The sequence below is a fragment of the Cynocephalus volans genome, chromosome 3 (assembly GCF_027409185.1).
Source record: "Cynocephalus volans isolate mCynVol1 chromosome 3, mCynVol1.pri, whole genome shotgun sequence".
Taxonomy (NCBI): domain Eukaryota; kingdom Metazoa; phylum Chordata; class Mammalia; order Dermoptera; family Cynocephalidae; genus Cynocephalus; species Cynocephalus volans.
Window position 1 is genome coordinate 12,329,789 of NC_084462.1, and position 14,472 is coordinate 12,344,260.

Genomic DNA, 14,472 nt, shown 5'->3' on the forward strand with positions numbered 1-14,472 from the left:
TTAAGATCTACTCTCTTAACAAATTTCAAGTAAACAATACAGTTTTGTTAACTATAGCTCACATGCTGTACCTTAGATCCCCAGAACTCATTCATCTTGTAACTAAAAGTCTGTACCCTTTGACCAACATCTCTCCTTAGCCACCATCTCCCTGGCAACCTCCATCGTATTCTCTGCTTCTATGAGTTCGAGGTTTCTAGTGGAATAATTCGAGACATATCGGAAAGCTGCAGAGTACATACAGTGCCTATATGAGGGTACTTCAAAAAGTTCATGGAAAAATGGAATTAAAAGAAGTACCCTCATATACTCTCCACACAACTAATACGTCTGTAGGTGGAACCCATTCCGTGACCATTTAATTTAGCAACAACTGACTTCAAGACACCATGAAGGGTCCTCAGGACATAGAGCTACTTTCTCTGAAAATAAGTTGCAAAACGATCAGTTCTCAAATGGTAGAGGAAACACGGGTTAAAAACAGAATGTGGTCATACAGTTGCAAAACAGATGTTTAGTATTAAATGTGACTTATTTTTTCATGTTTTGGAAAGGGTTGCCTCCAGGATGTTGTCTGTACCATGTTGTGTACAAGAAAGCCGTCCCCTTCTTTAGTTACATGGATGTATATCCTGCTTGGAATTGGACCTGGCTTTTAGCTAAGTGGAAACTCCATGGAGGACAGGAGAGCTGAGGGTCCATCTTGGCCATTCTACCTGGTGTGAAAATTCTAACGGCTTCTCACTCAGAAATGTTTCTACCATCTGGCCCCACTCACCAGGGGCAGGAAGAGTGTGAGTCCAGTGGGACGCTCAGCTCAGGTGCAAAACTTAAGGAGGTAAGGTGCAAACATCTCAGGAATTAAGATAAATCATATTTTAAAGCAATATTTCTTTAAAATTTTAAAATCAATGCAAAAAAAAAAATCCACGATGGACAGAATATCAACATTTTAACTGAAGACAGGATTTGACACTAGAGTTGGCATTAGGGTGAGGGGAGGGAGATGAGTCTTGGAAAGGGCAGCACCAGATCCTTAAGGAGGTAAAGATTTTGGTGTTGTGCCTGGAATGGATTTTTTGCATTATTTTTGATTTTTTAAAAATATTGCAGTAAAATACTATTTATCTTGAATATTGAGGTTTCTGGTTCCCCCTTAAATTTTGCACCCCAGGTCAGTGCCTCACTTGCCTTACCCTAGCCACACCCACACCGTCTAAATTGCTCTCAAATCTTTTCTTTGTCCACATTGCCACCACCCCAGTCCTTTCTACCATGAACGACTACAACCCCTTCTAACCATCCCCTCCAGGTCTTGGTTTTGTCTGTCTCATGAAATGTTGTTACCACTTAACCAGCTGCTCAAGACAAAACTGAGGATTAAATCTTGCTTTCTGCCTTTTCATCAAAGACCGAGTTCCACCCATCTGCAAGTCCTGTTGATTTCACTTTCCTCTCCCACGGTCCAGAAATCTCTAAGCACTGCCCCCTTGTCCCTGCTCCCACGCCGTCACTTTGGCTTGGATTACTGCAGCTGACTCTGTTACTATTTTCTCACCTCCTTTCCACCCTCTGCCCAGAGTTTCCCAGCGTATGGGACCGATTGCACTGTTGTGAGGTCATTTCAGATGGTTCAGCATTAAAGATAATTGAATCTCACCATAACAATGTTATTCCCTTGCCAATTCTTCCCATTTTGTTCAAGAAGTTTCTATTAGGTTCTGGCGTGCTTTCAACATCTCCACAACACTTGCTAATTACTTTTTAAACAAAGGAGAGCTTTGCTCAAATTCTTGGCAGGCAATAGCATCTAGCCCGGGGTTTCTCAATCTCAGCACAACAGACGTCTTAGCCTGGATCGTTCTTTGCTGTGTGTGTGTGGCGGGCAGGGGGAGGGGGTCTGTGCATTGCAGAATGTTAAGCAGCATCCCAGGTCTCTACCCACCAGATACCAATAGCATGTCCCTCTTCCCTGATGTGTGACTACCAAAAATGTTTCCAGACATTGATGTTCCCTCGTGGGGAAAGCCACCCCTGTTTGAGACCAAGTGGTTCAGCCACATTTATTCACATTGTTTTGTGTTCAGTGTTCTTCCTTTTACTCCCATCCACCAGGTGATACTGGCTTTCCAAGGACATTTGCAATATCAAAATTTTAAAATGATTTTGACTTAGATGTGAGATAGGAGGTGCTCAGTTTCCCTGGGTTCAGGTTTCAGGACACACCTCTGGGTGTCAAGCCACTCCCCAAGGTCTCAGGGCCATCCTCGAGGCCTTCCCCTACAGGAAAGTTACTGTTGCTAGTTGGACCTATTTTCAGACCAACACAAGACCTCAGGGGGCTGACTTAATGTAAATCCAGCGGCTGGGCATGCTCAGTAAAGTGGACTTTATATTCATTAGACAGCATCAATATGTATTAAATACCAAGACTGTAAGAGCCGAAGCTCAGCAGAAGGCAGGGTTGTGGTTCACTTTCCCAGGGCCAACCCACACTCTGCTAGTGCAAAGGTGCGTGTGCTTTCTTTTGTATCAAACTTACTTTCAGCAAGCGGCTGCTCACTCTCTTGAGCCAGCCTGCACTCTGTACTAGACTTTAAGCGGGTATTTCTTACTTTTGTATTGGTCCTGGTGCAGACCCTGCTGGGTCTCTGGAGCTAGGCTGCACTCTCTCTGTGAAATCTGCATCTCTTATTTGTTGCATGAAACCCGTTCTCACTTTCTACTGCGACTCTGCTCTTGAATTCTTTCCCGTGGCAGAGTTAAGAACCTGATAACAGGATGAGGTGGTTAAGGCCGACTACCGGGACTTCCCGGACCCCTTCTACTCTGGCATCAGGTGTTTAAAGTTAATGCATAGAACAATAATAAGTACTACATCACAATCCAGTTGTTAACACATATAGAGCAAAAATCCCCAAAAGTGAGCAGACAGAAAATGTGGGCAACATTGACTCTACCGATCACATCTCTCATCAAATGTCAAGTAAACTTTCTAGACTGCACATCTTAGCACGCCGCTCCACTATTCTAAACACCGCTCCACTATTCTAAACCCCACTGCTCTATGGAAAAAAAAATTTTTTTTAAAGCTTACTTATTATTATTCAGAAGCATATTTAAAAGAAAGAGAGAGGAAAAGGGAGAATAAAAATTTTTGCTTAGTTCCCACAAACCCAGGGCTGTAAAAGCTTATCAATTTCATGGGACCACAAAATATTGATAAAGCCTATCATTATATCTTTGACCCTTTTCTCTAAGGGCTTCCATTCCTGAGGAGCAAAGTTCACAGGCATTTTCCCACCTATAGTTGTTTTATTGCAAATCACCCATCTTTGGGTTTTTTTTGTGGGGGGGGGTTGGTTTATGCAACTTTATTGAAGAAAAATAAGTCAATTACTAGCAGAGCTATTAGTTGATCACTCATCCGTTGACAACTTGCATCATTTATTCAGTGCTATATTAAACAGCATATTGGAAGATAGATTAACTAATAGCTCCAAGCCTCCTAATAATTTAAATGAAAATTACAAAATGTTTGAGACCGTATTTTGAAGTCAAAACACAAAGGGTGTTTGACTTCCAATTTCCATTCTCTGTAGAACAAGAACAGGTCATTCCTTTATGGACATGCATAAAATACATCACATTTTCTGTTCTGCTGATGCTATAAATTCAACACCGATTCTCCAGCCACATCAGTTATGAGCATAAAGTATATCACGTAACCTCAAATCTCTAACAGTGGAAGGATTAAACATGAATGGATGCCGCTAGGATAATGCTGCTTCCTTTGATGTGATAACTGAGCATCCATCTCCCTCCCCCTCGGATGATTTCTTCAGCATGTTAGAGCAGCCAGCAAAGGTTTTAGTCTCATAAGCAAGTTAGAGTGAAGACATTGGCCACAAAATGCACATGCTCCATTTTTTAAAAAAAATTCTGCATCTTGGGCAACTGTTCTCTTGTAACTACTTTACAGTTTCTAAAAGCAGTTATTGTCCAAAGCTGGAAGAACTTAAGTCTTCTCAGATGAGCATGTGAATGCACGGACGGAGGAAAACAAAAAATAAAATTAAAAAAAGATGAGGTCTGATAGGGAAGCAGCCGGATAAGAAAATCAAAAAAGGAATAGTAATTTAAAGTTTATTCCAGCTATAATGCAGGTTATTCTGGCATACTTCTGAGTCCATTCCCGAGATATTCTGTTGTACTTATCTCTCTGTCTGTTTTACAGATCCGTGCCCTCGCTGGCACTAGGGGGTCATCCGGGTTTGGATCACATAGCAATGAACAAATGGATAAAAGAACATTAGAAATGGTTAAAGCAGGAGACCACTGTGATCTTAGAATATCGAGACAAATGCTGCCATTACTGTTAATATTTGGATGATAAATTCTTGTTGTAAATGCAACCTTAGGTGGTTTGAAGGGGTAGTGTGTAGGAAAGTGAATTGTCAAAAAGAATGCACCGCCTTGATAGGGGCTGTCATCAGGTCCCATACTTGTGGCTTGCCAGTCAAGCATATCGTCCCCAACTGGACCTGCAGGACATGGTGCTGGAGGGTCACGGGCCAATCACTAAATTCCTTATGAATCCGTTTCAGCGCCATAGTCTGAGCTTTCCGTCTGGCTCCTCACTACCTCGCTGTGTGTGCTCCAAGGTCCGACCAGAACTGTTGATTATCAGGCGCCGGGGGAAGGATTGTCCCTTCGTCTCACACCGGCTCGGCCAGACACAGGCGCCTTCTGCAAAAACGGAGCAGATCAGCACTCGCAGAGGGCCCCGGAGACACCCTGATGAATCCAGGTCCCTTAAAAGGGTCGCGATCCGGGATGCATGGGATGGCGTGGCCGAGCCGCCAACAGCCTCTGTGCCCTGCTCCGGCCCGAGGTGGGGGCACGGGCGGCGGGAAGAGCCCAGGGGTGGCTCTAAAGGAAGGGGCCGCGGTGGGACAGCAAGAGGCGGAGGAGGAAGGGGTGGGTGCGGGGCAGGGTCCGGAGCCCGGCAGGCCGCAAATCACCCAGCTTTGAATGACGAGCGATAAATAGGACATCTCAGAAGTCATCAGCAATATATCCTGGGTCAACCACCAAAAGAAGCCTTCACCTAGAAATTTCCAAACCAACAGTTCTTTATTACGTATGCAGCCTACATGTAATTTGTTTTTTGTTTGTTTGTTTGTTTTGGGGTTTTTTTTGTCTTTTTCGTGACCGGCACTCAGCCAGTGAGTGCACCGGCCATTCCTATACAGGATCCGAACCCGCGGCGGGAGCGTCGCTGCGCTCCCAGCGCCGCACTCTCCCGAGTGCGCCACGGGCTCGGCCCTGGTGTTTTTTTTTGTTTTTTTTTTTTAATAGACTTCGTTTTTATAGCAGTTTTACGTTTACATAGACATTGAGCAGGAAGTACAGACAGGGTCCATACCCCCTTCCCCCCACACACATACACCATCTCTCCTATTATTGACATGTGGTGTTATTGTGATACATTTGCTACAAGTGTGCCTCAATATTAATATGTTATTATTAACTCGGTTTTACATTAGGGTTCCCTCTTTGTGGAACTTCTCTGTGTTTTGCCAAATGCATAATCATACAGAATAGTTTCACTAAATAACCTCAGTGATCCACCTGTTCATACCTCCCACCCTCCCTTCTCCCCTGAAACCCTGGCAATCGCTGATTTTTTCCCCTTTACCTCAAACATTTATCTTTTCTTTGTGCTGAGAACATTCAGAATCTTCTCTTCTAGCTAATTGAAAGTATACCATAGGATTGTTAACTACAGTCACCCTATGATAGAATCGTAGACCTTATTCCTCCTATTTAGCTGTATTTTTGTATCCATTAACCATCCTCTCACTATCCCCTCGCCCCACTACCATTTCTAGTCTTTGGTGACCGCAAAAGCCTACTCTCTAATTCTATGTGAAGTAAATTTGGGGATTATAACCTGTTTTCTTGGGTACACTCAAGCTCATGTTTTGATTGGTAGATTGAGCCAAATATAAACCACTTGCAGCTAGATGAGCCCAAGTGGCCAAGCTCTGGTCAACAGAAAGAAGTCACATGTGTCATGTGTGGATTAAGAGAATTAAGAGAATATAGAGGGCAGAATCCTTTGCCCCATCCCTCTTCCTCTTAGCTAGAAGGCTGAAATGCTGCCTGAACTCAAACAGGTCTCCAGACAGGGATGATGAAGCCACCTGGTAAGGAAGGCAGAGGACTAAGACAGAAATCACCTGCGCCCCTCTATTCCTCAGCTCAGGGTTCCAGAACAAACACCACAGACTGGGTGGCTTAAACAACGTAAATTTATTTTCTCACAGGTCTGAGGCTGGAAGTCCAAGATCAAGGTGCTGGTGAACTTGATTCATGGTGAGGGCTCTCTTTCTGGCTTGCAGATGGCCACCTTCTTGCTGTGTCCTCACATAACGTGGAGTTGGGGGGGGGACAGAAATCTTCCTCTTCTTTTAAGGCCACTGTCCTATTGGATTAAGGCTCCACTCTTATGACCTCATTTAACCTTTATTCCCTCCTTATCTGTTCCATCTCCAAATACAGTCACATTGGGAGTTAGGGCTTCAACATAAGAATTCGAGAGGACACAGTTCAGTTTGTAACAACCTCTGACAACATGGAGCACTGAATTAGACTGCTCAAGATTTCTGCCACATGAGAGCAAGGGATGATTGAATACCATTCGATAATTAGAATCATGCCTTGCACCAACACACACTCTTGCGCACACTCAGATTTGCAGCTCTCAGCTATATACCGAGCACCTTTTCTCCATTTCCTACTTCAGCCTTTAGGAGAACCCTGGGAGGTGGGGACCATTCTTATCCCTGTCAGAAGTGGAGACAGGGAGGCCCCAAAAGGATAAATTGCTTGCCAAGTTCAGAGAGTGAGTCCGTGCTGTGGAATTCCTCACATGTGTTTCTGACACATGGTACAGAGTAATTGGGGGAAGGAGGGAGTGTTAAGGTGAAAGGCAACTGAAGCAAAGAATTGGGAGAAGCTGGCAGAAATCTCTTCTTAAAGGTCCTGCTATATTTTGAATGTCCCCCAAACTCATGTTGAAGCATAATCCCCAATATAGCATTTGAAACGTGGGGCCTTTAAGAGGTGATTGGACCATGAGGGCTGTGTCTTTATGAATGAATTAATCCATTCATGGAGTAATGGGTTAATGAATGAATGGGTTATCATGCAAGTGGCACTAGCGGCTTTATAAAGAGAGGAAGAAGCTCTCTTGCCCTTTCATCCTGTGACACCCTGTGTCACCATGGGACCCTATGGAGAGTTCCCACTAAGAAGGCCCTCACCAAATGTGCCCCCTCAACCATGAACTACCAGCCTTCAAAACTCTAAAACATAAATTTCGTTTCTTTATAAATTACCCAGTTTCAGGTGTTCTGCACTAAGTGACAGAAAATATACTAAGACAGGCTCCAAGATGCCAGAGTCTTGTGGACCTTGGATTTTTTTGTTGTTGTCTGGTTCTGTTAAAACACATTTTGTTGATTATAGACACCTAGCACTACTATAGAACACTAGAACTTATTCTTCCTATAATTAGCAATAATTTATTATATATTTTCAAATGGCTAGAAAAGAGGAGTTCAAATATTCTCAATGTAAAGAAATGATAAATGTTTTCAGCAGTGGATATGCTAATTACAGATTTGATCATCACATCTTGTATACATGTACTGAAATATCACTTTTTACCCCATAAAAATGCACAACTATTACGATTATGTGTTAATTAAAAAAAATTCTTAAACCACATTTTGTTTTTCTGAAAGGACACCTACAGGCTATACCTGGAGTCTTAAGGTTCTCTATTCACAAAAAGTCAGCTGAACCATGTTCCCAATTTTAGGAAAACCTGGGTGTGTGTTGTGAGACCATTGTGGTGAGTGGAATAATTTGCTACAAGGCAAAGTTGAAGGGTGGCCAGGGATGCCTCAAGCAATTCTCCTGCCTCTTCATGGCATTGGGAGTACTTTTCAGAATTATATGATAGGAGTGCCTGGCTGCTGCTTGCATCTGTGACAAATTTCACGTAGCTCATGGTTATCAACAGCAGCTCCCTTGCCAACAGTTTGCAGCAGCTGCCCCTGATCAACGTGGTCAGCTCAGTCCCCTGTCGCCTTCCATGGAGGAGAGCAGACTGGTCAGAAGCAGCTTGACATGCTGCAGGGCCAGCACAGCTGTTGGAGGGGATTAGCTGTAAGGAAAGCTGATCCCATGACAAATGATTTAGGTATGTCCGTTCCTGGGAAACTTGACCTTCAAGGTTTGCATTATAGAACTTGTTTGCTTCAAAAGATGGAGAACATTTTTGTTTTCTGAGTCCCTGTGAGAATCACAATGTAAACACTGTTGAAAGTACCCAAAGAAATAGAATACAAAATACCAATTACATGTAGGCTACATATTTAACAAACAACTGCTGGTTTGGGAATTTCTGTGCAAAGATTCCTTTTGGCAGTTTGCTCAGAATATATGGCTGATGATTTTTGAGATGTTATATTAATCACTCACAATTGTTTTGCAGTAAAAATGCTTGCAGAAGGGAAAATATCCGTGAACTCTGCTCCCCAAGGAAGGAAGCCTATATGCTCGAGGAGCCAAAGATGTAATCATAGGCTTTAACAATATTTCATTTTCTTCCCATGAAACGGATACACGTGTGTAGCCCTGGGAGTTGTGGGAATCAAACAAGATTTGTCTCTTTCCAGCTTTTTCCAGAAAGCAGTGGGAGTCTGCAATAGGAGAACGATATGGTCAGATCTGCAGTTCATAAAGATTACTTTGGCTTTGAGTGTGAGAAGTGACGGGAGGGGGGCAGTGTTGTTGGAATGTTTGATAATATACAAAAGTAAGCAAAACAGCATAATGAATCCTCTTATACTCATTGTTTCAACATTATCAGCCCATGCCCGACTTTGTTACATCTATACCCCCATCACACCTCCCGCATTATTTTTAAAGCAAACTCCAGACATGATGCCATTTTAATCTATACATATTTCTGTATCGATTTTTAAAAGATAAAGACTCTTGCATAGATGACTTTCAAACCCAAGCAGAGCCTGCCTTTGGAAGGTCACCACCTGATACTGTCTATGGCAGGAAAAAGAGTAGCATTTATAAGCATGTTTATTCACATAACTGAAGCTATAGAAGGAACATTAGTGAAATTCTGCCCATTGCTTGGAAATTATGCATTAGGTATGCTGTGATCTGGTTCTACAAGCATTTATTGATTGTTGGCTTTTTGCCTGGCACTGTGTTGGGCATTCAAAACTTAGAGAAATATAGGACATGATCCCTGCCTCTGAGATACTCACAGTCTAATAGAGAACACAGACCAATAAACAAATAACACAACAAATGTGATGTGTGGCATGCAACAGCAAAATGTATTATGCACTGTGTGCTTGAAACTGTGTGCCAGAATACAAAGCAACACAACAGATAAAGAATGTCATTGTTTCATTTTTTAATTAATTGATCATTTTTTTTAATGTGTACTCTGTATTCATCTGTCCCCCAAAGTCACTGTCCTGGTAGTGTTAAAGGTGAGGGTTAAAGGGTGAGGGGTGAGCTCCTGAGCCCACTTCTTTCCATGGTGTTGAAATGCTCCGGGAGCACTGATGGTAGCCCATTGTCACCTCCTGGATGTCTGTCTTGTTCTTAGTAGACAGGTAAGGACATTATGTAGCTCTGTGAGAGTAATGGGTCAGGCAGAGGGTGACCCAAAGGCGTATGCCAAGCTTCTCTATGCCTGCCATTGTTTCAAAGTGAGAGAAAAGCTGGTGAAAAATGGAATCCAGAGATACACTTTGGAGAACAATGACTAGCTTTTAAAAATTTTTATGGTTTGGAAATGGTGACTCTTGAATAGTGACCATGTCGTTCTATATCCAAGAAAACAATTCCCTTTCTTAGTTCGATGGCAACAAAAAAATTCCTTGCAAACCAGCTAGACTCTTTCATTCAGAGGAAAGTTCTACTGAAGACCAGCAGCGGTCTCCTCAGGCTACTAATCCTTGTTTTAAAACACCTTTCTTCTATTCCCTGGTCAGAGAAGTCTCTGTTTAGACTTTATTCATCTCCCACCACCTTAGTCCAAACCACCACTGCTTCCTGCCTGGACTATTGCAGTAGCCACTCTTCTGGTTTCCCTTCTTCTACTACTGCTCTTCTGTCATCAAATCTCCACTTAGAAGTTAAAGGAAATCAGTTAAAAAAATAAAATATAATTATGTCTTTCTTTTTCTTATTCCTACATGCACACGCACACACGCACACGTTAATTCAAGAAAAACAAAACACCTTTCATGGCTTAAGACCATGCTGAGAATCATACTCAGTCTTCTTATCAGCGTCTACAAGTACCTGGATATTCTGGCCCCAGAGACCTCTCTGCTCCAGCTCTCCTGGCCTCCGTTCAGGGTCCTGAAGAAACCAGTCTCTTTCCCAGCTCCCTGCCTTAGTGCACAACATTTCTACTCTTTCCCTCTTACCATTCACCCCTTCCTCTTCTCCGTTCTCTTATTCTCATCTTGGATGTCACTACTTTGGGAGAGCCTGCCCCACCCCCCCGACTCACAAACTGAACAGCTCCCCTCTTCTATGCATTCCTAATACCACCCCCCAATTATAACACTTAGTACACTTTATTTTACCCTGTTTCTTCTACTCTAATATGCACCTCTCCCTCACACAGACACACACTTTCACATCTCTGAAACCAGTCGTTGTCTTAAATCAGTGGCAGTCATACTTTAAGTCACCAGTGTTTTTCTCTTTCCTAGGGGTGCATAAAATAATAGCACATCATACAATTGATGATGACATCCTCGAGTCTACAGAAAGCAGCACATGTCTGCACAAAGCCTGTCTTCTTTGCATGGAGGGGGGATGCTCTTCTCCTGGTACAAAGTGAAGGCCTGCCTAGAACAGAGCCTGGCACACTGGGTGCTTCATGTCCCAGATTCAAGAACCAGGTGATTTCAAATAGCAGAGACTGTTTTGAGGGAGTAAAGAGATGATGAATTCATGGTACGGGTTAATAAATGACATTGTATCTATTTGTAGGCAAGAAAAAGTAGAGGGGATAAAGTATTTAATTGGTATGATCCATGCAGACCTTTGAGGAGATAATATTTGAATTGAAACCTGAATGGGATAAGGAGAAGCCATACAGAGATCTGGAAGAGGAGAGTTCTCAATAGAGGGTTTCTCAGCTTTGGCACTATTGACATCTGGGGCTGGATCATTCTCTGTTGTGGGGGACTGTGCTGTGTTTTGTGGGGTGTTTTAGCAGAACTTCTGGCCTCCACCCACTAGATGGCAGTAGCACCACCCCCTGACAATTCAAAATGTCTCTAGATACTAACAAATTTCCGGGGGGGGGGGGGGGGCAAAATTTCCCCCAGTTAAGAACCTCTGATGACAAAGGAAATTGTCAGTGCAAAGGCCCAGGATTGGGAATGAGTTGTGTGTTCAAAAATCAGCAGGGAGGCCAGAGTGGATGGGGCTCAGAGAGTCAGAAGGGATGGGACGGGAGTCCATGTCAGAGAGTTTAGCAGGGGCCAGATCACAGGAGGGTGGTCAGAGTGGGTGTGCTGATGCCCATAGATACTGAACAAATGAATGAAATCGAAGTCACCCCTGGGCTATTGCAATGGTCTCATCCCTACACACTCAGATTGGGTAAACTGAGGACTGTAATAGAGGGATGTGTGCAGGATGTGAGAAAACTGTAGGAGGAGAGGCAGTACCTGGAGCCTGTTAACAGGTGGGCATCAGTTAGCATCCTGACACCCAAAAGGGCAAGGAGGGTTTACCAGAACTGAGAGAGAGAAAGCTGTGTGGGGAAAGAGAAGCTACAACCTTAGGTCAAGGGGTGTAGCCAGTATGAGTGACCTCACCAGACATTGTTTCAGATACAACAGAGACCATAACAGATTTTAAAAATCTTTATAATGCTGTAGGTTGGGGTTTTCTAACCTTAGACCCATTGACATTTGGGATAAGTTCATTATTTGTTGTAGGGGGCTGTCCTATACTTTGTAGGATGTCAAGCAGCATCCCTGGCCTCCACCCACTAGATGCCAGTAGCACCTCCAGCCCCAGTTGTGGCAACCAAAATTGTCTTTAAATACTTTCAAGTGTCCCCTGGGGGAGGCAAAATCACCCTGGTTGAGAGCCACTGCTGTAGAAGGAGACTTCCAATGTTATAAGTATTGAGTTCCATCATTCCATTTAAACCAAAAAGTGATAAAATCTAGAGTTTACTAGAGGTCGAAGGCATGCCAGGCACCATGCTTTATTTAGGATGCTTCCTTCAACCATCCAGCAACCCCATAATGTAGGTCATGGTGTCATCCCACGGTACACAGGAGAAAACTAGAGGCTCTGAGGGTTTAGTTCCTTTGCTGTGGGCCACACGGGTAGTAGGGGCAGATTCTGCATTCCAACACGAGGTTCTGCTGGCTCTAGGACCTCTGATCTGCTCCATGCCATCTCCCTGCCTGCAGACTCAAGAGCAACAGCCTCTGCATGTGCCATTCTCCAGGCTTAAACACTGCTCCTCTAACTCCCCACCCCCCTCCTCTCTTTACTGAGTTCCAGGACTCTATTAAGAGGTCACTTCCTACCAGAAGAAATTCCTGAACATCCCTCCTCCCTCACCCCGGTCCTTTCGTTGCCTTCTCCAGGGGCCTTCCTCCTCCTCCTCCTCTCTTAGCTCCTATTCTGACATAATTTAGCACATGCCACCTTACTGATCTGCTGACTCGCCTCACTGGCGTGAAGCAGCAGTTGGGCCTGCAACTACTCCGCCTTCCCCTGGATTCTCCTTCAGCGTCTCCCACTCCTGGGCCGAAGGTGTGTGTTTAGCTGCATCACTATGTGCTGTATGTAGCTTCTGCGGGACACTCTGGGCACTAGGGTGAGAGGCAACAAGAGTGGATGTGAGTTTCAGTTCATCTTTGTGGGGTTCCAGCTTGTCCTGGCTCTCTTCCACTCTACATCCATCCTTCCTTCAGACACATGAGAAGAGAGGAGTTGGGTGCAGCTCTCTCCTAAATCGTTCCTTGACATTCAGCCATTCCTTCTTTCATCCACCTGCCCTGCAGACCTCAAGCACCAACATCAGAAGCATCAGAAACAAAGGAATAGCCTTACAGAGACTTCTTAAGCAGCTCCAAAATTGCATAAGATCAAATCCTAGAGTTCTTACTTCTCTGCTTGAACAGCAGCTCACACAGAATTAGGTATCACACTATACAGTCATTGCCTGTTTGCCTGTCTGTCTCCTTCCAAGCTGCTCTCCCAAATATAGCATTCCTAGAGCCCCTCATCCCTACCCCGAAATTCTGAGTTCCTAAGGGCAAGGATCCTGTCTTATTCAGTGAAAAGTTTTTTTGCACAGGGAAAAAGTCACCTAAGTTTTCTTGCCATTGACTCATTAATATGGTCAGATGTATTAGCAGTGGAGTAGGTATGACTTTGCAATCTGAAATAAAACGGACCTAGATTTAATTTTTTATTTCTTCCCTTTTAAAGCTACCTAACCAAGGACCGAGTCTCAGTGTCCTCAATAGTAAAATGGAGAGAACAAGAGCATTTTACAGAGTGGTGGTGTGAAGTTGAATTGAGAGAATTTATGCAAACTTTTCAGCACAATGTCCGACGTTATAGCAGGCACTAAATCATGGCTCTTGGCTGTCATTTTGATTTTCACTAACAGAATTTAACTCATCGGGAGGGCAACATGAATTCAATTCACCATAGATTCAAATGTCAAGTGTACAGAGTTCTGCAGAACAAATGGGAAGAGATTAGTTGGGTACAGCAATCTCCCAGGTCATTCCTTGACATTCAGCCATTCCTTCTTTTAGCAGACACTCAGTGCGTGCCTGAGGACTGTAATTTTAAGCCCAAGTATTGTCTGTCTCCAGAGTCTGGGGAATCCCATCTCTGGGCTCTCTCTGATCCCATACTCAGTCCCATCCCTTCCACATGCCAGCCTGAGACTGCCTCTTCCCCAAGTCAAATGGGAGCTCTTGTGGAGACAGGTTAGTGACACCAAGATGACTTCAATAGGAAAAGAGAAGGATAGTGGTAGGAGTGTAGCCACAGGCTTTTGTGGATATTAATGAGGGGTTGTTATAAAAGCACAAAAATTTGGCTGTATAGACCTCTACAGACCTTATTAGAAATTATGATGTTCCTGCAAACCCCAGTGATATAAGAAATATCTGTTTCTCCCAGTCATCCACTCTCTCATTCAAAAAATACTAACCAGCTGTTTCCTAAGAGCTAGGCACTGTTATACCTACTGGGGATGCAATTATGAGCAATTCCCAGCTATGAGGAAAGATGGCAATCCAGTGAATGCTTCAGGTAAACATCCCTGGAGAAACACAAATTTACATCATGGTA

The 14,472-nt window shown here is 43.6% G+C and overlaps 1 pseudogene; it reads right to left on the minus strand.

Moving 5' to 3' along the window:
• Nucleotides 1–4,120: 4,120 nt before the first annotated feature.
• Nucleotides 4,121–4,613, minus strand: LOC134372423 (ubiquitin-conjugating enzyme E2 D2-like; annotated as a pseudogene).
• Between the last annotated feature and the right edge of the window lie 9,859 nt (nucleotides 4,614–14,472).